Source organism: Schistocerca serialis, chromosome 2 (genome assembly GCF_023864345.2).
Source record: "Schistocerca serialis cubense isolate TAMUIC-IGC-003099 chromosome 2, iqSchSeri2.2, whole genome shotgun sequence".
NCBI classification, from domain to species: Eukaryota; Metazoa; Arthropoda; class Insecta; order Orthoptera; family Acrididae; genus Schistocerca; species Schistocerca serialis.
In genome coordinates, this window is record NC_064639.1 from 638,380,893 (window position 1) to 638,404,290 (window position 23,398).

The following is a 23,398-nucleotide window of genomic DNA, read 5'->3' on the forward strand; positions in this document are numbered from 1 at the left end:
TATGTGTGAGTTTTTGTACAAGTTGTGTACAGTGGCATGTTTTATGTATTGGTTAAACGTCAGTCTGTACCCCTGAGTTTCAGGTTACGTACTTTCAGTGAAAATTTGCATGGTTTAATTTTATAATCGGGTCTCGCTGTAGATTTCCTCTCAGCAATATATGGAGCCACCGGGCGCTTGTTATTCTGGCATCAACTGCCAGTCGTGTGTAGAACATCAGTGGCTTAGGATTCCAGTTCTCTTACTGAGTTGACTAATCCACTAGATCATCAGTGTTTATGACAATCCCGTCAATCTTTGTATTGTCATTCATTTGTGTAATCAGGGGCTCAATGGAAAGTTTAGCATACAGACTGAACACAGCGACTATGATTCTTTTGATCATTTTCATTGTAGCCCCGTCATTCAACTACTCTATTACTACAGTAGTCTAGTTGATTACTGTATAGAGTTTCTGGTTCGTGCAGTTACCGCAGTCTCGCGTACGTCGCGGAACGCCAGAGGTTACCAGTTGCCCAGACGATGTTAATGAGTATTGGCATTACGTACTTGCGCTTGAAATTTCGTGCTAATCTTAGTGGCCAGTTAATTACGTCTTCAATTGATATATTTTCACGGAACACGTATGGTCGTAGGCTGAACTCCAGGAGCCATCTGTGATCTTCTAATCGTTTACACAGAAGCCGCTTCTGGACTTAAGCCTAGGTGTTGATCAGGAGATTGGTTGTGCGTCTTCAAATTAGCCGTATGTTTGACTTCCGATGTCTTGAACATCACTGTGTTTGAGAATTACCAGCCTGCAGCCACTATCCGCAGTTCTGTGGCTTCATTTATTCTGCAGTCTTACGGCTTCATTTATTAACTCTATTAAAAATAGAGTAATCTGTGATGCTATCCGCTTAATGATCTCGGAGTGAATGCCACCCGGCCCTGGTGCTATTCATCATCATCATTTAAGACTGATTATGCCTTTCAGCGTTCAGTATGGAGCATAGTCCCCCTTATAAAATTCCTTCATGATCCATCTTCTGATGTTATGCCTATTACAGTAGAGCGTCGATTATCCGAACGTCGGTCAACCGAACGACCGCTTAACTGAACTGTGTACTCGCTCGCACCTGTTACTCTCCCACCCTACCGTCCATCATCCCACTCACTCCCAAACCAAGTTTCCCACAGTAGTCGCCGCACTAGGCCACCGCTGGCGGAACATTGCTTGTAATGGGGCCTTCACAAGGCGCTGCTGACCGTCCAAGCCGCCAGCCGCTGTGTCTCAACAATCAGCACACTTCTGTCGGCTTGGCACTGGCAGTACAAGTAGCGGCAGTATCAAAGCTGTTCACAGCAACAGCTGCGACAGCTTAGAGTTGAGGCGTGCCGCTCCGCGCAGTTTGAAGGACTGCGCGCCCGCAAGAAGAGCTTCTCACGGTGCAAACAGTCACCTTCTGTTCTCTGTTACGACCACTTGTGTGCTGCTGCGTGAAGAAGTGAACTTGACGATACAAAATGCTTAAATGTAAACGTGTTGTCCTTTCTATGAGGGACAAGTACGAGATTGTTAAAAGGTTAGAAGAAGGTGAATCTGCAACCACTTTATCCAATGAGTACAAGGTGGGGAAGTCGACAATTACGGATATAAAAAAACAAAAGACGAGCATAGAAAAATTTTATAGCTATGCTTGATTCTACTGATGGATCAACAAGCCGTAAAACTATGTAGCTCGCCACTAACAAAGATCTAGATGATGCTGTTTACAAGTGGTTTTCACGAAAGAGATCGGAAGGAGAACCTGTCTCAGGTCCCATTCTGTGTGAGAAGGCAATGCAATTCAACGAAAATCTTGGAGGGCCTTCAAACTTTAAAGCGAGCTCGGGCTGGTTAAAACGCTTCAAGTCAAGACACGGCATTCCTGAGCTTACAGTACAGGGAGAAAAACTGTCGGCTGATTCTTACAAAGTCAAACTAAGGGACGTATTAAGGGAAGAAGATTATGCTCTCGAAAACGTTTACAATGCTGACGAAACTGGACTTAACTGGAAAGTTTAACTGAGAAAAACTCTTGTTTCACGTCATGAATTAGCAGCACCTGGTCCTAAAACAAGCAAGGACCGTATTACAACTTTGCTTGTGCTAATGTTACTGGAAGTCACCGACTGCCTATGTTCGTCATTGGTAAAAGTAAAAAACTGCGTTGTTTCAAGAACGTTAATATGTCATCCTTGCCTGTTTTGAACACCTCACAAAAGAGTGCCTGGATGGATAGTACGATTTTTATGAAGTGGTTTCTGGACGTTTTCGCATCCTCTGTAAAAGCTCAACAGCTAAAGAATGGGAAGAGGGAGAAAACACTACTTCGCCTTGAAATGCACCAACTTATCCGTCATGTGATATTTTAAACGAAAAAGACGTGTTCGTAAAGGCAATATTTCTTACACCTAACGTAACCTCCTTATTACAGCCCATGGATCAAGGCGTTATTGAGACTTTCAAACGATATTACAGGAAAGAATTGTTGCGTAAGTTATTGTTAGAAGGAGTAGAGGATGGAGAAGAAAGTATCTTAAGAAATCATAAGAATATTGACTTGAAAGACGCGTCCTACATGATCAGCGCAGCATGGAATAGTGTAAAGGAAGAGAATTTGAAGAAAGCCTGGAATAAAATTTTGGACACAGAAGAAAATTCACAAGGTATGATTGAAAATGACGAACAGAATGATATGTCCGAAATTCTGGGTATGTTAAAAGAAATAGATTGCCACGAATGTGATGAAGAAGACGTTCATGAATGGATGAATATCGATGATGCAGATCCAGTACACCAAATCATGCAGGACAGCGATATTGTAAACGTCGTCACTGATAAAGATGACGTCGCCAGCATCACATCAATCACTGCTCCAGAAAGTGAAGATGAAAGTATACCAACAGCTTCTGAGGCGTTCACTTGTTTAGATACTGCCTTGTGATGGTTTGAAGCCCAAGATGAAACTGACCAGTTTCAGATATCTGTAATGAAAAAAGTACGTGACTTAGCTGCTTGTAAGCGTGTAGGCTTGCTTAGACAGACCAAAATAAAGGATTTTTTAAACGTTAATTTTGTATATTGTGTGTATCGTTCATGCAAAATGCGTATGTAATATGTATATATTTTTGTTTAATAAGCTGTGCCACCTACTATATATTCCCACTGAAGTTTCCTTTGTACGTTACTTTGTAATACTAAAAGAGATGCCTGTTTTTATGAATAAATTTATTGTACAGTACTTCTTTTTGGCAAATAAACATGTACAGTTCGATTATCCGAACAAATCAGTTTTCCGAACACCCATGTCCCCCAATTACTTCGGATAATGGACGCTCTACTGTACTTCAAAATCATTCTTAACCGAATCCAGGTACCTTCTCCTTGGTCTACCCTGACTCCTCTTTCCCTCTACTGCTGAACCCATGAGTCTCTTGGGTAACCTTGCTTCTCCCATGCGTGTAACATGACCCCACCATCTAAGCCTGTTCCCCCTGACTGCTACATCTATAGAGTTCATTCCCAGTTTTTCTTTGATTTCCTAATTGTGGACACCCTCCGGCCATTGTTCCCATCTACTAGTACCTGCAATCATCCTAGCTACTTTCATATCCGTAACCTCAACCTTATTGATAAGGTAACATGAATCCACCCAGCTTTCGCTCCCATACAACAAAGTTGGTCGAAAGATTGAACGGTGCACAGGTAACTTATTGTTTGTACTGACTTCCTTCTTGCAGAAGAGAGTAGATCGTGGTTGAGCGCTCACTGCGTTAGCTTTGCTACACCTCGCTTCCAGCTCTTTCACTATGTTGCCATCCTGTGAGAATATGCATCCTGAGTACTTGAAAACGTCCACCTGTTCTGACTTAGTTCCTCCTATTTGGCACTCAGTCCGTTTTTATCTCTTTCTCACTGACATTACTTTCGTTTTGGAGATGCTAATCTTATACCATAGTCCTTACATTTCTGATCTAGCTCTGAAATATTACTTTGCAAACTTTCAATCGAATCTGCCATCACAACTAAGTCATCCGTATATGCGAGACTGCTTATTTTGTGTTCACATATCTTAATCTCACCCAGCCAGTCTTGTTTTCAACAGGTGATCCATAAATAATATGAACAACAGTGGAGACAGGTTGCAGCCTTGTCTTACCCCTGAAACTACTCCTGAATTCAATTTACCGTCAACTCTAACTGCTGCCTGGCTATCTACCTAAAGACCTTTAATTTTTTGCAAAAGCTTGCCTCCTATTCCATAATCTTGTAGAACAGACAATAACTTCCTCCTAGGAAGCCGGTCATATGCCTTTTCTAGGTCTATAAAGCATAGATACAATTCCCTGTTCTACTCGTAACACCTCTCCATTATTTGCCGTAAGCTGAAGATCTGGTCCTGACAACCTCTACGAGGCCTAAACCCACACTGATTTTCATCCAATTTGTCCTCAACTAATACTCGCACTTTCCTTTCAACAATACCTGAGAAGATTTGACCCATAACGGTGATTAAAGAGATACCTCTGTAGTTGTTACAATCTTTTCTGTTTCCATGTTTAAAGATTGGTGTGATTACTGCATTCGTCAAGTCTGATGGAACCTGTCCCGACTTCCACGCCATTTCAATTATCCTGTGTAGCCATTTAAGACCTGACATTCTACTGTATTTGATGAGTTCCGACTTAATTTCATCCACCCCAGCCGCTTTATTGCAATGTAATCTGTTGACCATTTTCTCCACATCCTCAAATGTGATCCTATAACCATCATCATTCCTATCCCATTGTACATCGAAATCTGAAATATTACTGATCGTATTTTCACCTACATTGAGCAACTCTTCAAAATATTCCCTCCATCTGCCCACGGCATCAACAGGATTCACCAGCAGTTTTCCTGACCTGTCCAAAATACTTGTCATTTCCTTCTTACCTCCCTTTCGAAGACTGCTAATTACATTCAAGAATGATTTTCCAGCAGCTTGACCCAAAGTGTCCAACCTGTTTCCAAAGTCTTCCCAAGATTTCTTCTTGGATGCTGCAATTATCTGTTCGGCTTTGTTTCTTTCTTCAACATAACTTTCTCTGTCTACCTGATTTCTAGTATGTAGCCATTTTTGATACGCCTTCTTTTTCCTTTTACAGGCTGTCTTGACTGTGTCATTCCACCAAGCTGTTTGCTTCATCCTACCTTTACACACTACTGTTTCAAAACATTCTTTAGCCACTTGTAGTACTGTGTCCCTGTACCTTGTCCATTCCTTTTCCAGTGACTGTAATTGACTACATTCAACTAACTGATACCTTTCTGCGATCACTGTTATGTACTTGTGCCTGATTTCCTTATCCTGAAGTTTCTACACTCTTATCCTCCTACATATGGACTTGACCTCCTGCACTTTCGGCCTCACAATACCAGTTTCACTGCAGATTAAATAGTGATCAGTGTCATCAAAGAATCCCCTGAATACACGTGTGTCCCTCACAGCCTTCCTGAATTCCTGATCTGTTATTATACAGGGTGTTACAAAGAGGTACGGCCAAACTTTCAGGAAACATTCTTCACACACAAAGAAAGAAAATATGTTATGTGGACATGTGTCCGGAAACGCTTACTTTCCATGTTAGAGCTCATTTTATTACTTCTCTTCAAATCACATTAATCAGGGAATGGAAACACACAGCAACAGAACGTACCAGCGTGACTTCAAACACTTTGTTACAGGAAATGTTCAAAATGTCCTCCGTTAGCGAGGATACATGCATCCACCCTCCGTCGCATGGAATCCCTGATGCGCTGATGCAGCCCTGGAGAATGGCGTATTGTTTCACAGCCGTCCACAATACGAGCACGAAGAGTCTCTACATTTGGTACCGGGGTTGCGTAGACAAGAGCTTTCAAGTGCCCCCATAAATGAAAGTCAAGAGGGTTAGGATATCGTGGAGGCCATGGAATTGGTCCGCCGCCTCTACCAATCCATCGGTCACCGAATCTGTTGTTGAGAAGCGTTCGACTGAAATGTGCAGGAGCTCCATCGTGCATGAACCACATGTTGTGTCGTACTTGTAAAGGCACATGTTCTAGCAGCACAGGTAGAGTATCCCGTATGAAATCATGATAACGTTCTCCATTGAGCGTAGGTGGAAGAACGAAACTAAAATGAGCTCTAACAAGGAAATCAAACGTTCCCGGACACATGTCCACATAACATCTTTTCTTTATTTGTGTGTGAGGAATTTTTCCTGAAAGTTTGGCCGTACCTGTTTGTAACACCCTGTATAGTCAATGACAGATCTGGTTCCCTTGCCTTCCCAAGTATACCGGTGAATGTTCTTATGTTTAAAAAAGGAGTTTGTCATTACTAAGTCCATACTGGCACAGAAATCCAAGAGTTGTTTATCGCTCCTGTTGGCCTCCATATCCCCTCCAAATTTACCCATAACGTTTTCATACCCTTCTGTTCGATTTCCAATCCTGGCATTAAAATCACCCATGAGCAGAACACTGTCCTTGTCCTTTACCCTAACAACTACATCACTGAGTGCGTCATAAAAACTATCTATCTTATCTTGATCTGTCCCTTCACAACGCGAATATACTGACACAATCCTAATTTTCTTGCTAGACACTGTCAAATCTATCCACATCAGTCGTTCGTTTACGTACCTTATTGCAACTACGCTGGGTTCCATTTCTTTCCTGATGGAAAGCCCTACACCCCATTGTGCTATTCCTGCTTTGACTCCTGACAGGTAGACCTTGTATTCTTCCACTTCCTCTTCTTTCTCACCCTTTACCCGAACGTCACTAACAGCTAAAGCGTCCAACCTCATCTTACTTGCAGCCTCTGCCCGCTCTACCTTCTTCCCAGACTAGCTCCCGTTGATATTGATAGCTCCCCATCTCGATACCATTCGATTGCCGAGTCGTATCTTACGACTCCCTGGTTTGTCAATTAGAGGCGGGACTCTGTCACCTCCAAAGGTCCGAGGCATTTTCCTCTGATTGTTGCCAGCATCATATTTAAAGTAACACGGAAGCAGGTTACTAGCCTTATTTGCCCCGGATCCCATTGAGTTCACCCCTAACAGTTGAGGGACTAACCGGTGGATTTGGTAGTCTTTGCCGTCTGACCACGACTCAGAATATATCCGAGATGCCCAGCCTTATTCCAAAGTAACGGGTATCCCTACTGTCAGTACCACTTACTTGGCCACTCATACGTTGCCCGTGCCGGCCGAAGTGGCCGTGCGGTTCTAGGCGCTGCAGTCTGGAACCGCAAGACCGCTACGGTCGCAGGTTCGAATCCTGCCTCGGGCATGGATGTTTGTGATGTCCTTAGGTTAGTTAGGTTTAACTAGTTCTAAGTTCTAGGGGACTAATGACCTCAGCAGTTGAGTCCCATAGTGCTCAGAGCAATTTGAACCATTTGAACGTTGCCCGTGGTTCATGAACTAGGACACGACAACAGGAACCCACATCATGAACCACTGGTGCTGTTTTATCTTTTAATTTTACAACGGCTAGCAACACCTCTGCTAGTGCAAAGGGACATGTGACTCTCTGCTTGTGTATTCCAGCTATATTAGAGCTCTTAGATTGGTGTGGTGTGGGCTGACGCTGTAGTATACAAAGAAATTGCAGCATTAGAAAATTGTAGCGAAATGCAGGAAAACCTGCAGCGGATAGGCACTTGGTGCAGGGAGTGGCAAATGACCCTTAACATAGACAAATGTAATGTATTGCGAATACATAGAAAGAAGGATTCTTTATTGTATGATTATCTGATAGCGGAACAAACACTGGTAGCAGTTACTTCTGTAAAATATCTGAGAGTATGCGTGCGGACGATTTGAAGTGGAATGATCATACAAATTTAATTGTTGGTATGGCGGGTATCAGGTTGAGATTCATTGGGAGAGTCCTTAGAAAATGTAGTCTATGAACAAAGGAGGTGGCTTAAAAAACACTCGTTCGACCTATACTTGAGTATTGCTCTTCAGTGTGGGATCCGTACCAGATCGGGTTGACGGAGGAGATAGAGAAGATCCAAAAAGAGCGGCGCGTTTTGTCACACGGTTATGTTGTAGGCGTGATAGGGTTAGGGAGATGTTCAGCAAACTCAAGTGGCAGCTGCGTTCCTCCACTGCTCAATGGGAACGTTACGCCGGACGTGGTGGCCGAGCGGTTCTAGGCGCTTCAGTCATGAATCGCGCGACTGCTACGGTTGCTGGTTCGAATCCTGCCTCGGGCATGGATGTGCCTGATGCCCTTAGGTTACTTAGGTTTAAGTAGTTCTAAGTTCTAGGGGACTGATGACATCAGCTGTTAAGTCCCATAGTGCCAAGAGCCATTTTTTTTTGGGATGGTTCCGTCAGCCCACCTCCTATTTGTGGCTAGTTCAAATGGTTAAAATGGCTCTGAGCACTATGGGAGTTAACATCTTAGGTCATCAGTCCCCTAGAACTTAGAACTACTTAAACCTAACTAACCTATGGACATCACTCACATCCATGACCGAGGCAGGATTCGAACCTGCGACGGTAGCAGTCCCACGGTTCCGGACTGCAGCGCCTAGAACCGCACGGCCACCGCGGCCGGCTTGTGGCTAGTACCAACGGTCTTCGTCATCGGTTTGTATGGCTCTTAATTGTGTTGGAACATAGTCATCCCAATGGAATATTTTTGTTTAAGTAGTAGGTCCTTGTTTTGTCGCTTCGCCTCCCTAAATTGTCACAGTCTTATATGTTTCTCTCCAGAAGTGACTGGCCTCTGGTTGTATCTGCGTTTGGTTCGCAAATCTCTTTCGAATCTGCTAAGTTCGTTCGACCAGGGTATCTTCCTTTTTGTGATATATTACTGTTGGGATTGCTTTCTCTTCTACCTCTTCCAATACCTCAGTCCGGCTATCTGCACACTTAAAAAAAAGTTTTGCCTCACCAAGATTTCCAGAACTCCTGAAGACAGACGTTGAGTGTGGATATTGTATCACAGACACAGTCCTTTGACTGTTCAGAGATACCACAAAAGGCTGCCCAAAGATGTAAACAACCATGAATGAGCAGCGTCTATTAGACGGAGGGGGTACGACAGCCGATCAGTTCCAGTTATTCCACCAGGAAGGAGGTACACGGCTCGTGTTTTCTGTAGTTCAACCATGCCTAGAATGTCAATACCGCGGTTCGATCGCCAAGAAGGGCTCTCATCAAGAGGAGTGTTCAGACGTCTTGGAGTGAACCAAAGCGATGTTGTTCGGTCATGGAGGAGCTACGGAGAGACAGGAACTGCCGATGACATGCCTCGCTCACGCTGCCCAAGGGCTACTACTGCAGTGGATGACTGCTACCTACGGATTATGGCTCGGAGGAACCCTGACAGAAACGCCCCCATGTTGAGTAATGCTTTTCGTGCAGCTACAGGACGTCGTATTACGACTCAAACTGTGCGAAATAGGCTGCATGATGCGCAACTTCATTCCGACGTCCATGCCAAGTTCCATCTTTGCAACCACGACACCATCCAGCGCGGTACAGATGGGCCCAACAACAAGCCAAATGGACCGCTCAGGATTGGCATCACGTTCACTTCATCGATGAGTGTCGCATATGCCTTCAACTAGTCAATCGTCGGAGACGTGTTTGGAGGCAACTTGGTCAGGCTGAACGCTTTAGACACACTGTCCAGCGAGTACAGCAAGGTGGAGGTTTCCTGTTATTTTGGGGTGCCATTATGTAGGGCCTACGTACGCCGCTGGTGGTCGTGGAAGGCGCCATAACAGCTGTACGATATGTGCCTTCCTCCGACCGATAGTGCAACCGTTCGGCAGCATATTGGCGAGGCATTCGTTTTCAAGGACGACAATTCGCGCCACCGTCGTGCACATCTTGTGAATGACTTCCTTCTGTAGAGTGGCCAGTATGTTCTCCAGACATCAACCCTATCGAACATGCCTGGGATAGATTGAAAAGGGCTGTTATTGGACGACGTGACCCAGCAACCACTCTGAGTGATCTACGCCGAATCGCCGTTGAGGAGTGGGACAATCTGGACCAACAGTGCCTTGATGAACTTGTGGATAGTATTCCACGACGAATACAAGCATGCATCAATGCAAGAAGACGTGCTACTAGGTATTAGAGGTACCGGTGTGTACAGGAACCTGGACTACCACCTCTGCAGGTCTCACTGTATGGTGGTACAACATGCAATGTGTGGTTTTCATGAGCAATAAAAAGAAAAGCAATAATGCATATGTTGATCACTATTCCAATTTTCTGTACAGGATCCGGAACTCTGGGAACAGAGGTGATGCAAAACAATTTTTGATGTGTGTATCTTTAGTGAATGTTGCCTTTAACATGCGAAAGATCGTGTGTCGCTATAAAGTACAGTAATTTCAGCCACTCTGACTTACTAAACGGAAACCGCTTCTTGTGTATTTCCTGAGTAGCGTGCGTGGCAGTATTTGTGATTGTGACATTATGATCGCCGTGTGTAGCCTCGTCACTTATCTCCCATGATGTGATGAACCCGATACATGTTACGTCCCTGTTAATTATTTACAGGTTGTTCTCGTGCATACTGTCACATCTCGGCGGTCCGCTAAATCGAAGATGTGGAACACCTGATGAAACGCCACAATAAACATCCCCATCTGTTCGGTAGGCTTAGTGGTTCTAATCTCCAATGAGTGGCTTCCGGTGAATATGGCATGCGTGAAGAACCTTGTGGACTCTTCTCTTCGTTCAACTGAGGAGTTTATCATGGCTAGAGACGATAATACATGGTATTAACACGATGTATCCTCGGGAGGATAAGTTTTTTTTTCTTGTCTGTTAAGTGAAACAAGGTCCCGGACATTCAAAGGCGAAAAACATTATTTCATTTAAAATAATAGTACTGGAAAACGACTATAAAATGAGAGAAAGGTAGGTAAAGAAGTATAGCGAATTGCTGTGATAATCGATTTCATGTTTGTGCCACTGAAATGACTGATTTACAATACGAGTAACTGGGGAAGACAAGAAACAAAAATATTGTCCACTTGTTTCGTCAGCGTGCGATCCAATTTAAAAAGTGGTTACCTGCTTTGTCTTTATTTTTCTTATCGCTACTAGAGAATTTGTAAGAATTTCTTTTATTCCTGCCAACCCAAGATTTAAACAAAAAAGTGAAACTCATTTGAAGGCTTTCTAAAATAAATTCTTGTCCTAGAAGTCAATGGAGGGTACTGCGAATATTAAGGATTACATACACGTTATTCTTTAAAAATGCGACCTGCACTCCTAGAAATGATGGGCGACATGCAATAGAAAAGTAAGAACATCCAAGATCATTCTGGAACGTTCAAGAACACTGTCGAATATTGTGGAATGTTCTGGAACATTGTGGACCATTCGAAGCTTTTTAGTACGTTCTAGAATTCGCCACTGGCGGGGCTACTCACTGTTAGGGGTATATAAAGCAGTACCCGTCGTGGGGTTTGAACGTTGTTTCTTATCAGTGACGAAGAGAGGAACGGGAAAGTAGTGCAATGAGTGAATAAAAACAAAGAGTGAAATGCAGTAGTCAAAGTGATACAGTAATTGAATATAAATTGAAAATAATGTGTAAGAAGTGTGTAACGTGTGCTTAGTATATTTGTTAGTAAGTTGATTTGATTTATATTTCAAACAATGCCCAAACGTAAAAGAGGAGGAGATCTTGCCAGTTGTGAAGCGAAACGGTGAAAACAAAACGAACAGATGAAGAGTGTGAAGCACGTATAAGTCCCAAAGAACGACAATGAGCTCGGTGAGAAGCACAGAGTCAAAGAAAAACGAAATGAACGGACTGAAGAATCAAGAATTGCGACACAATCTTAAAATAAAAGACTGCGAACTCAAGCCAGCCATGAAAATGTCACCCTACGAGAGGCGCGGACGAAGACAAATGAACAATAAAACCTAACAAACGAAGATTTCCACTACTACCCGATGAAAGAATATAAGGAACACAAACACAATCTGATAAATGGACAATACCTGCCAATTCTGAAACGCGAAAAACTTCGGTAGAGAAACACCAGGAATCGAAAAATTGGATTACCGCCATTGGAAACACCTCCACACGAATTTTTATAATACATGACCGGGGAAATCCAAAATAAAAACACATTCTTCAAAATATCAAAGGGTACAACGCCTGCTTCTAAATGAATTCTTTCGATGTCACTTCGATCAACACTAACAGAGATGAAATCGATTATGCTTCTTTTTTCCACGCAAGGACACATCAATCACGACATGGAATCACTACTATCACTACCCAACGAAGACCACAAATTTCGGCAGGTATGAACTACATTTCATCGGAAATGCAACATCGAGACTGCAACTGCTGTGTTCGGATGTGGGCTGAGTTGGCATCCCTTCACTCGCAGTTTCAGACAGTGCTGGCTTCGGTCACACAGCTTGAGGCTGTTGCCAATGGGCATCATTGTGGGGATCCAGATGGGGGTTTGTCGGGGACGGCCAGCTCGTCCCACGCATCCCCCGATCGGACTAAGGCTGTGGTTGCACGGGATACTGCAAACATTGAGGCTGACCCCTCACCCGTGGTAGAGTGGGAGGTCGTCTCAAGGTGTGGCAGGAGGCGAAAGACATTCCGGAGGGCTGAACGGAAGGCCTCTCCAGTTTGTCTGACGAACCGGTTTCAGGCTCTGTCCCCGGCTGATACTGATCTTCGGCCGGACATGGCTGCTTGTCCTGTTCCAGAGGTTGCCCCTCAGTCTTCAAGATCCGGGTGGTCGCAGAGGGTGGGCTTACTGGTAGTTGGGAGCTCTAACGTCAGGCGCGTGATCTACATCTACATCTACATCTATACTCCGCGAGCCACCTTACGGTGTGTGGCGGAGGGTACTTATTGTACCACTATCTGATCCCCCCTTCCCTGTTCCATTCACGAATTGTGCGTGGGAAGAACGACTGCTTGTAAGTCTCCGTATTTGCTCTAATTTCTCGGATCTTTTCGTTGTGATCATTACGCGAGATATATGTGGGCGGTAGTAATATGTTGCCCATCTCTTCCCGGAATGTGCTCTCTCGTAATTTCGATAATAAACCTCTCCGTATTGCGTAACGCCTTTCTTGAAGTGTCCGCCACTGGAGCTTGTTCAGCATCTCCGTAACGCTCTCGCGCTGACTAAATGTCCCCATGACGAATCGCGCTGCTTTTCGCTGGATCATGTCTATCTCTTCTATTAATCCAACCTGGTAAGGGTCCCATACTGATGAGCAATACTCAAGAATCGGACGAACAAGCGTTTTGTAAGCTACTTCTTTCGTCGATGAGTCACATTTTCTTAGAATTCTTCCTATGAATCTCAACCTGGCGCCTGCTTTTCCCACTATTTGTTTTATGTGATCATTCCACTTCAGATCGCTCCGGATAGTAACTCCTAAGTATTTTACGGTCGTTACCGCTTCCAATGATTTACCACCTATGGCATAATCGTACTGGAATGGATTTCTGCCCCTATGTATGCGCATTATATTACATTTATCTACGTTTAGGGAAAGCTGCCAGCTGTCGCACCATGCATTAATCCTCTGCAGGTCCTCCTGGAGTACGTACGAGTCTTCTGATGTTGCTACTTTCTTGTAGACAACCGTGTCATCTGCAAATAGCCTCACGGAGCTACCGATGTTGTCGACTAAGTCATTTATGTATATTGTAAACAATAAAGGTCCTATCACGCTTCCCTGCGGTACTCCCGAAATTACCTCTACATCTGCAGATTTTGAACCGTTAAGAATGACATGTTGTGTTCTTTCTTCTAGGAAATCCTGAATCCAATCACAAACCTGGTCCGATATTCCGTAAGCTCGTATTTTTTTCACTAAACGTAAGTGCGGAACCGTATCAAATGTCTTCCTGAAGTCCAGGAATACGGCATCAATCTGCTCGCCAGTGTCTACGGCACTGTGAATTTCTTGGGCAAATAGGGCGAGCTGAGTTTCACATGATCTCTGTTTGCGGAATCCATGTTGGTTATGATGAAGGAGATTTGTATTATCTAAGAACGTCATAATACGAGAACACAAAACATGTTCCATTATTCTACAACAGATTGACGTAAGCGAAATAGGCCTATAATTATTCGCATCTGATTTATGACCCTTCTTGAAAATGGGAACGACCTGCGCTTTCTTCCAGTCGCTAGGTACTTTACGTTCTTCCAGCGATCTACGATAAATTGCTGATAGAAAGGGGGCAAGTTCTTTAGCATAATCACTGTAGAATCTTAAGGGTATCTCGTCTGGTCCGGATGCTTTTCCGCTACTAAGTGATAGCAGTTGTTTTTCAATTCCGATATCGTTTATTTCAATATTTTCCATTTTGGCGTCCGTGCGACGGCTGAAGTCAGGGACCGTGTTACGATTTTCCGCAGTGAAACAGTTTCGGAACACTGAATTCAGTATTTCTGCCTTTCTTCGGTCGTCCTCTGTTTCGGTGCCATCGTGGTCAACGAGTGACTGAATAGGGGATTTAGATCCGCTTACCGATTTTACATATGACCAAAACTTTTTAGGGTTCTTGTTTAGATTGTTTGCCAATGTTTTATGTTCGAATTCGTTGAATGCTTCTCTCATTGCTCTCTTTACGCTCTTTTTCGCTTCGTTCAGCTTTTCCTTATCAGCTATGATTCGACTACTCTTAAACCTATGATGAAGCTTTCTTTGTTTCCGTAGTACCTTTCGTACATGATTGTTATACCACGGTGGATCTTTCCCCTCGCTTTGGACCTTAGTCGGTACGAACTTATCTAAGGCGTACTGGACGATGTTTCTGAATTTTTTCCATTTTTGTTCCACATCCTCTTCCTCAGAAATGAACGTTTGATGGTGGTCACTCAGATATTCTGCGATTTGTGCCCTATCACTCTTGTTAAGCAAATATATTTTCCTTCCTTTCTTGGCATTTCTTATTACACTTGTAGTCATTGATGCAACCACTGACTTATGATCACTGATACCCTCTTCTACATTCACGGAGTCGAAAAGTTCCGGTCTATTTGTTGCTATGAGGTCTAAAACGTTAGCTTCACGAGTTGGTTCTCTAACTATCTGCTCGAAGTAATTCTCGGACAAGGCAGTCAGGATAATGTCACAAGAGTCTCTGTCCCTGGCTCCAGTTCTGATTGTGTGACTATCCCATTCTATACCTGGTAGATTGAAGTCTCCCCCCTATTACAATAGTATGATCACGAAACTTCTTCACGACGTTCTGCAGGTTCTCTCTGAGGCGCTCAACTACTACGGTTGCTGATGCAGGTGGTCTATAGAAGCATCCGACTATCATATCTGACCCACCTTTGATACTTAACTTAACCCAGATTATTTCACATTCGCATTCGCTAATAACTTCACTGGATATTATTGAATTCTTTACTGCTATAAATACTCCTCCACCATTGGCGTTTATCCTATCCTTGCGGTATATATTCCATTCTGTGTCTAGGATTTCGTTACTGTTCACTTCCGGTTTTAACCAACTTTCCGTTCCTAATACTATATGCGCACTATTTCCTTCAATAAGAGATACTAATTCAGGAACCTTGCCCTGGATACTCCTGCAGTTTACCAATATTACGTTAACTTTTCCTGTTTTTGGTCTCTGAGGACGGACGTTCTTTATCAACGATGATAATGACCTCTCTGGTAAGCCGTCAGGTATTTTATCGTTTCGCCCAAGGGGGGGTCCCTCTAACCTAAAAAACCCCCGTGTGCACGCCACACGTACTCTGCTACCCTAGTAGCTGCTTCCGGTGTGTAGTGCACGCCTGACCTGTCTAGGGGGGCCCTACAGTTCTCCACCCAATAACGGAGGTCGATGAATTTGCAACCATTATAGTCGCAGAGTCGTCTGAGCCTCTGGTTTAGACCCTCCACACGGCTCCAAACCAGAGGACCGCGATCGACTCTGGGCACTATGCTGCAGATATTAAGCTCAGCTTGCACTCCGCGTGCGATGCTGGTTGTCTTCACCAAATCAGCCAGCCGCCGGAAGGAACCAAGGATGGCCTCAGAACCCAGGCGGCAGGCGTCATTCGTTCCGACATGTGCTACTATCTGCAGCCGGTCACACCCAGTGCGTTCAATAGCTGCCGGAAGGGCCTCCTCCACATTACGGACGAGACCCCCCGGCAAGCACACCGAGTGCACACTGGCATTCTTCCCCGACCTACCCGCTATTTTCCTGAGGGGCTCCATAACCCGCCTAACGTTGGAGCTCCCTATAACTAATAGGCCCGCCCTCTGTGACTGTCGGGACCTTGCCGGAGAATCGGCCACTGGCCCAACAGGCGAGGCATCCTGTGGTGGCTCGGAAACGATGTCATCACCACTAGGAAGCACCCCGTACCTGTTGGAAAGGGGTAAGGCAGCTGCCACGCGGCCAGATCCCACCTTCGCCTTTCGGCCAGGCACGCGCGAGCCCACCACTGTCCGCCATTCACCCTGGAGTGATGGCTGACCGGTAAGATGCTCACTGCCGGAAGACGCAGCGACATCAGGGGTTCCATGTGATTCCAAGGCCACCGAAGTAGGCATAGGTCTCACCACAGTTGCCCCAACGCCACTACGAGCCGACGCCTGCGCCTCGAGCTCGATGAGCCTAACAGACAAAGCCTCCACCTGCCCCCGAAGAGTGGCCAATTCTCCTTGCGTCCGCTCACAACAACCACAGTCCCTACACATGACTATGTTTACCCTACTCTATACGGTGACAAATTCCCAAGATAATCTTCTGATGAGCTACTCTGATAATCAAGAAACACTCACTGAAATACGAGACGCGAAAACTACGCTAGGTTTTCCCAGAAAAACTATTTAAAAGCTAAGCGCAGCAAATAAGTACAAAAACGCTTTATACAAACAGTACTCGCTGCTGCTGGTGCTCTCGCTCTGGCTGTCACAGGACAACTGCTGATTCAAGTGACTAGTGGCTAACGGCCGCGAAACAAACAAAAGACGGTTTTAGGGCGCTTTCTGTTCTAAACGATCAAGAAAACACTAAGAAATCTAACACGAAAACTACGTAAAGTTTTATCAAGAACTGTTAGTTACTATGCAGAGCAGATAAACACAAATAGAATCCCTTCCTTAGTGGAAGGTCGTAAACAAAATGCAAAATAAACGCTTTATACAAACAGTACTCGCTGCTGCTGGTACTCTCGCTCTGGCTGTCACAAGACAACTGCTGATTCAAGTGACTAGTGGCTAACGGCCGCGAAACAAACAAAAGACGGTTTTAGGGCGCTTTCTGTTCTAAACGATCAAGAAAACACTAAGAAATCTAACACGAAAACTACGTAAAGTTTTATCAAGAACTGTTAGTTACTATGCAGAGCAGATAAACACAAATAGAATCCCTTCCTTAGTGGAAGGTCGTAAACAAAATGCAAAATAAACGCTTTATACAAACAGTACTCGCTGCTGCTGGTGCTCTCGCTCTGGCTGTCACAGGACAACTGCTGATTCAAGTGACTAGTGGCTAACGGCCGCGAAACAAACAAAAGACGGTTTTAGGGCGCTTTCTGTTCTAAACGATCAAGAAAACACTAAGAAATCTAACACGAAAACTACGTAAAGTTTTATCAAGAACTGTTAGTTACTATGCAGAGCAGATAAACACAAATAGAATCCCTTCCTTAGTGGAAGGTCGTAAACAAAATGCAAAATAAACGCTTTATACAAACAGTACTCGCTGCTGCTGGTACTCTCGCTCTGGCTTCCCCTTAGGGATATGGCAGCAAGAGAGGGGAAGAAAACCAATGTGCACTCCGTGTGCATACCGGGGGAAGTCATTCCAGATGTGGAAAGGGTCCTTCCAGATGCCATGAAGGGCAAAGGGTGCACCCATCTGCAGGTGGTCGCTCATCTCGGCACCAATGATGTGTGTCGCTATGGATCGGAAGAAATCCTCTCTGGCTTCCGGCGGCTATCTGATTTGGTAAAGACTGCCAGTCTCGCAAGCGGGATAAAAGCAGAGCTCACCATCTGCAGCATTCCCGACAGGACTAACTGCGGACCTTTGTTACAGAGCCGAGTGGAGGGTCTGAATCAGAGGCTGAGACAGTTCTGCGACCGTGTGGGCTGCAGATTCCTCGACTTGCGCCATAGGGTGGTGGGGTTTCGGGTTCCACTGGATAGGTCAAGAGTCCACTACACTCAGCAGACGGCTACGCGGCTAGCAGGGGATGTGTGGCGTGGACTGGGCGGTTTTTTTAGGTTAGATGGCCTCGGGCAAGTACAGAAAGGGCAACAGCCTCAAAGGGTGCGTGGCAAAGTAAGGACATGCGGGGACCAAGCAGCAATCGGTATTGTAATTGTAAACTGTCGCCGGCCAGTGTGGCCGAGCGGTTCTAGGCGCTTCAGTCGGGAACCACGCGACCGCTATGGACACCGGTTCGAATCCTGCCTCGGGTATGGATGAATGTATTGTCCATAGGTTTAAGTAGTTCTAAGTTCTAGGGGACTGATGACCTCAGATGTTAAGTCCCGTAGTGCTCAGAGCCATTTGAACCATTTTTTTGTAAACTGTCTAAGCTGCTTTGGCAAAGTACCGGAACTTCAAGCGCTGATAGAAAGTACCGAAGCTGAAATCGTTACAGGTACGGATAGCTGGCTGAAGCCAGAGACAAATTCTGCCGAAATTTGTACAAAGGCACAGACGGTGTTTAGAAAGGATAGATTGCATGCAACCAGTAGTGGCGTGTTTGTCGCTGTTAGTAGTAGTTTATCCTGTAGTGAAGTAGAAGTGGATAGTTCCTGTGAATTATTATGAGTAGAGGTTACACTCAACTACCGAGATAGGTTAATAATTGGCTCCTTTTACCGACCTCTCGACTCAGCAGCATTAGTGGCAGAACAACTGAGAGAAAATCTGGAATACATTTCACATAAACGTTCTCAGCATGTTATAGTCTTAGGTGGAGATTTCAATTTACCACATATAGACTGGGACACTCAGATGTTTAGAACGGGTGGTAGGGACAGAGCATCGAGTGACATTATAATGAGTGCACTATCCGAAAATTACCTTGAGCAATTAAGCAGAGAACCGACTCGTGGAGAAAACATCTTGGATCTACTGATAACAAACAGACCAGAACTTTTCGACTCTGTAAGCGCAGAACAGGGAATCAATGATGATAAGGCCGCTGCAGCATCCTTGAATATGGAAGTAAATAGAAATATAAAAAAAGGGAGGAAGGTTTATCTGTTTAGCAAGAGTAATAGAAGGCAGATTTCAGACCACCTAACAGATCAAAACGAAAATTTCTGTTCCGTCACTGACAAAGTGGAGTGTTTATGGAAAAAAGTTCAAGGCAATCGTAAAATGCGTTTTATACAGGTATGTGCCGAGTAAAACTGTGAGGGACGGGAAAAACCCACCGTGTTTCAACAACAAAGCTAGGAATCTACTGCGAAAGCAAAGTGAGCTTCACTGGTAGTTATAACGCAGCCAAAACCTCTCAGACAAACAAAAGCTAAACGATGTCAAAGTTAGCGTAAGGAGGGCTATGCGTGAAGCGTTCAGTGAATTCGAAAGTACAATTCTATGTACCGACTTGACAGAAAATCCTAGGAAGTTCTGGACTTACATTAAATCAGTAAGTGGATCGAAACAGTATATCCAGACACTCCGGTATGATGATGACATTGAAACAGAGGATGACACGCGTAAAGGTGAAATACTAAACACCTTTTTCCAAAGCTGTTTCACAGAGGAAGACCGCACTGCAGTTCCTTCTCTAAATCCTCGCACAAAAGAAAAAATGGCTGACATCGAAATAAGTGTCCAAGGAATAGAAAAGCAACTGAAATCACTCAACAGAGGAAAGTCCACTGGACCTGACGGGATACCAATTCGATTCTACACACAGTACGCAAAAGAACTTGCCCCCCTTCTAACAGCTGTGTACCGTAAGTCTCTAGAGGAGCGGAAGGTTCCAAATGATTGGAAAAGAGCACAGGTAGTCCCAGTCTTCAAGAAGGGTCGTCGAGCAGATGCGCAAAACTATAGACCTATATCTCTGACGTCGATCCGTTGTAGAATTTTAGAACATGTTTTTTGCTCGCGTATCATGCCATTTTTGGAAACCCAGAATCTACTCCGTAGGAATCAACATGGATTCCGGAAACAGCGATCTTGTGAGACCCAACTCGCTTTATTTGTTGATGAGACCCAGAAAATATTAGATACAGGCTCCCAGGTAAATGCTATTTTCCTTGATTTCCGGGAGGCGTTCTATACAGTTCCGCACTGTCGCCTGATAAACAAAGTAAGAGCCTACGGAATATCAGACCAGCTGTGTGGCTGGATTGAAGAGTTTTTAGGAAACAGAACACAGCATGTTGTTATCAATGGAGAGACGTCTACAGACGTTAAAGTAACCTCTGGCGTGCCACAGGGGAGTGTTATGGAACGATTGCTTTTCACAATATAGATAAATGACCTAGTAGATAGTATCGGAAGTTCCATGCGGCTTTTCGCGGATGATGCTATAGTATACAGAGAAATTGCAGCATTAGAAAATTGTAGCGAAATGCAGGAAAACCTGCAGCGGATAGGCACTTGGTGCAGGGAGTGGCAAATGACCCTTAACATAGACAAATGTAATGTATTGCGAATACATAGAAAGAAGGATTTTTTATTGTATGATTATCTGATAGCGGAACAAACACCGGTAGCAGTTACTTCTGTAAAATATCTGAGAGTATGCGTGCGGACGATTTGAAGTGGAATGATCATACAAATTTAATTGTTGGTATGGCGGGTATCAGGTTGAGATTCATTGGGAGAGTCCTTAGAAAATGTAGTCTATGAACAAAGGAGGTGGCTTAAAGAACACTCGTTCGACCTATACTTGAGTATTGCTCATCAGTGTGGGATCCGTACCAGATCGGGTTGACGGAGGAGATGGAGAAGATCCAAAAAGAGCGGCGCGTTTCGTCACACGGTTATGTTGTAGGCTGATAGCGTTAGGGAGATGTTCAGCAAACACAAGTGGCAGACTCTGCGTGACAGGTGCTCTGCATCGCGGTGTAGCTTGCTGTACAGGTTTCGAGAGGGTGCGTTTCTGGATGAGGTATCGAATATATAGCTTCCCCGTACTTATACCTCCAGAGGAGATCACGAATGTAAAATTAGAGAGATTCGAGCGCGCACGGAGGCTTTCCGGCGGTCGTTCTTCCAGCGAACCATACGCGACTGGAACAGAAAGGGAGGTAATGACAGTGGCACGTAAAGGGCCCTCAGCCACACATAGTTGGGCGGACATCACACACATCCATGCCCGAGGCCGGATTCGAACCTGCGACCGTAGCGGTCGCCCGGCTCCAGACTGTAGCGCCTAGAACCGCACCTCTAAGGAGTTCTATGCTTACCGCTTAATGATCAGAGACAATGAAATATAAAATAACGTTCTCCACACCCGCCATTTATTCCAGAAATTCCTGGTAGATATGTAGGCAAAAATAGAAGCGGAACGGATGCTTTACGTAAGACTGAATCAGAAGAAATTTCGCACGGAAGAATATATTCACGGGAACATCGAAGAAATTGGAACAATGATAATCTTACCATCCTCATCCATGTCCGAGATACATGCACGAATACATTCACGATGCCATGACCTATATAAGAAAATGAGGACGATCTAACTTTTTCATAACATTCACTCTCGCGACACAACATAGTAGTCCAAGTTTTTAGACAAAAACAAGTGATACTTATTGAAGTCATCGCAAAATACCACATCTTCAGAACCGTTAGATACTGGATGTACGTGACAAAACGAGGACTGCCTCACTCACACAATCTCTTAATGCTGGACGACAGAATTCATCCCATGGATGTCGCAGAAATTAGGCAAGATGAATTTCCCAACCCACAAGCATGTAAGTAGGTTGTTTAGGTTTTTATGTTGATAACGCCACGTAGCGCTCTGTATGAAAATCACTGACTGTGCTGTGAGCAGTCTGTGGTTGGTTGGACTCATTGTTGGAATATTCGCTTGTGTAGTGTCTCATTGTTGGAATATTCACTTGTGTAGTGTTGGACAGTTGGATGTGAACAGCGTGTAGCGTTGTGCAGCTGGAGTCTCCGTGCGCGCTCGAATCTCTCTAATTTTACATTCGTGATCTCCTCTGGAGATCAGTGGTGGATGTGGAGAGAGAGATGCCAGATTTTTGAGAACGGATGATCTGGACGTGTGTCCATCAGAAGAAGAAAATTTGTTTAATTTGATGTCACAAAATTATATATATATATATATATATATATATATATATATATATATATATATATATATATAAAATGACTTTTGAACGCTATTAAGGTAAATACATTGTTTGTTCTCTATCAAAATCTTTCATTTGCTAACTATGCCTATCAGCAGTTAGTGCCTTTAGTAGTTAGAATCTTTAATTTAGTTGGCAGTATTGGCGCTCGCTATATTGCAGTAGTCCGAGTAACGAAGATTTTTGTGAGGTAAGTGATTCATGAAAGGTATAGGTTATTGTTCGTCAGGGCCATTCTTTTGTAGGGATTATTGAAAGTCAGATTGCGTTGCGTTAAAATAAACATTGTGTGTCAGTTTAGTGATGATCAGAATAAGTAAAGAGAGAACTGTCTGACTACGTTCAGTTTTACTCAGCTGTCTTTGTATTAAATAATGTAGAAGTTTACCAGCACAGTCACTCTTAATTTTTCTAAGGGGACGTTTAAAGCAGATTCGGAACTGTACGACATAGTAGTGAAAAACATGATTCAAGGACCATGCGGGGCCATTAAACCGCAAATCGCTGTGCATGAATGATGGAAAATATACAACGAAGTACCCAAAACCATACTTCGACGACACCAAACCGGAATTGACAGCTATCCCAAATACAGAAGACGATCACCCACAAACGGTGGATTCACAGCAAAAACACGAACACGAGGTAGCGACGAACTGGAAATCCATAATCAAAGGGTAGTAACATATAGCACACTACTTTCCAAAATATTCCCAGCATACATAAATGTAGAATACTGCTATCCAGTGAACTCCATCAAATACGTGAACAAAGGCAGTGACTTGGCAGTATTTCAAATAACCAAAGACAGCGAACAACAAAACAGAAACGACAAGATCCTCGTGTATCAAATGAGAAGATACACCAACAGTAACGAAACAGCGTGGCGGATATTCGGCTTTCCGATACACGAACGCGAACCAACTGTGCAAAATCTGGCAGTACGTTTAGATAATGGACAGTTAGTTTACTTTACAAAAGACACTCCCAAAAAACTGGAAGCGAACCATCTCAGAACACA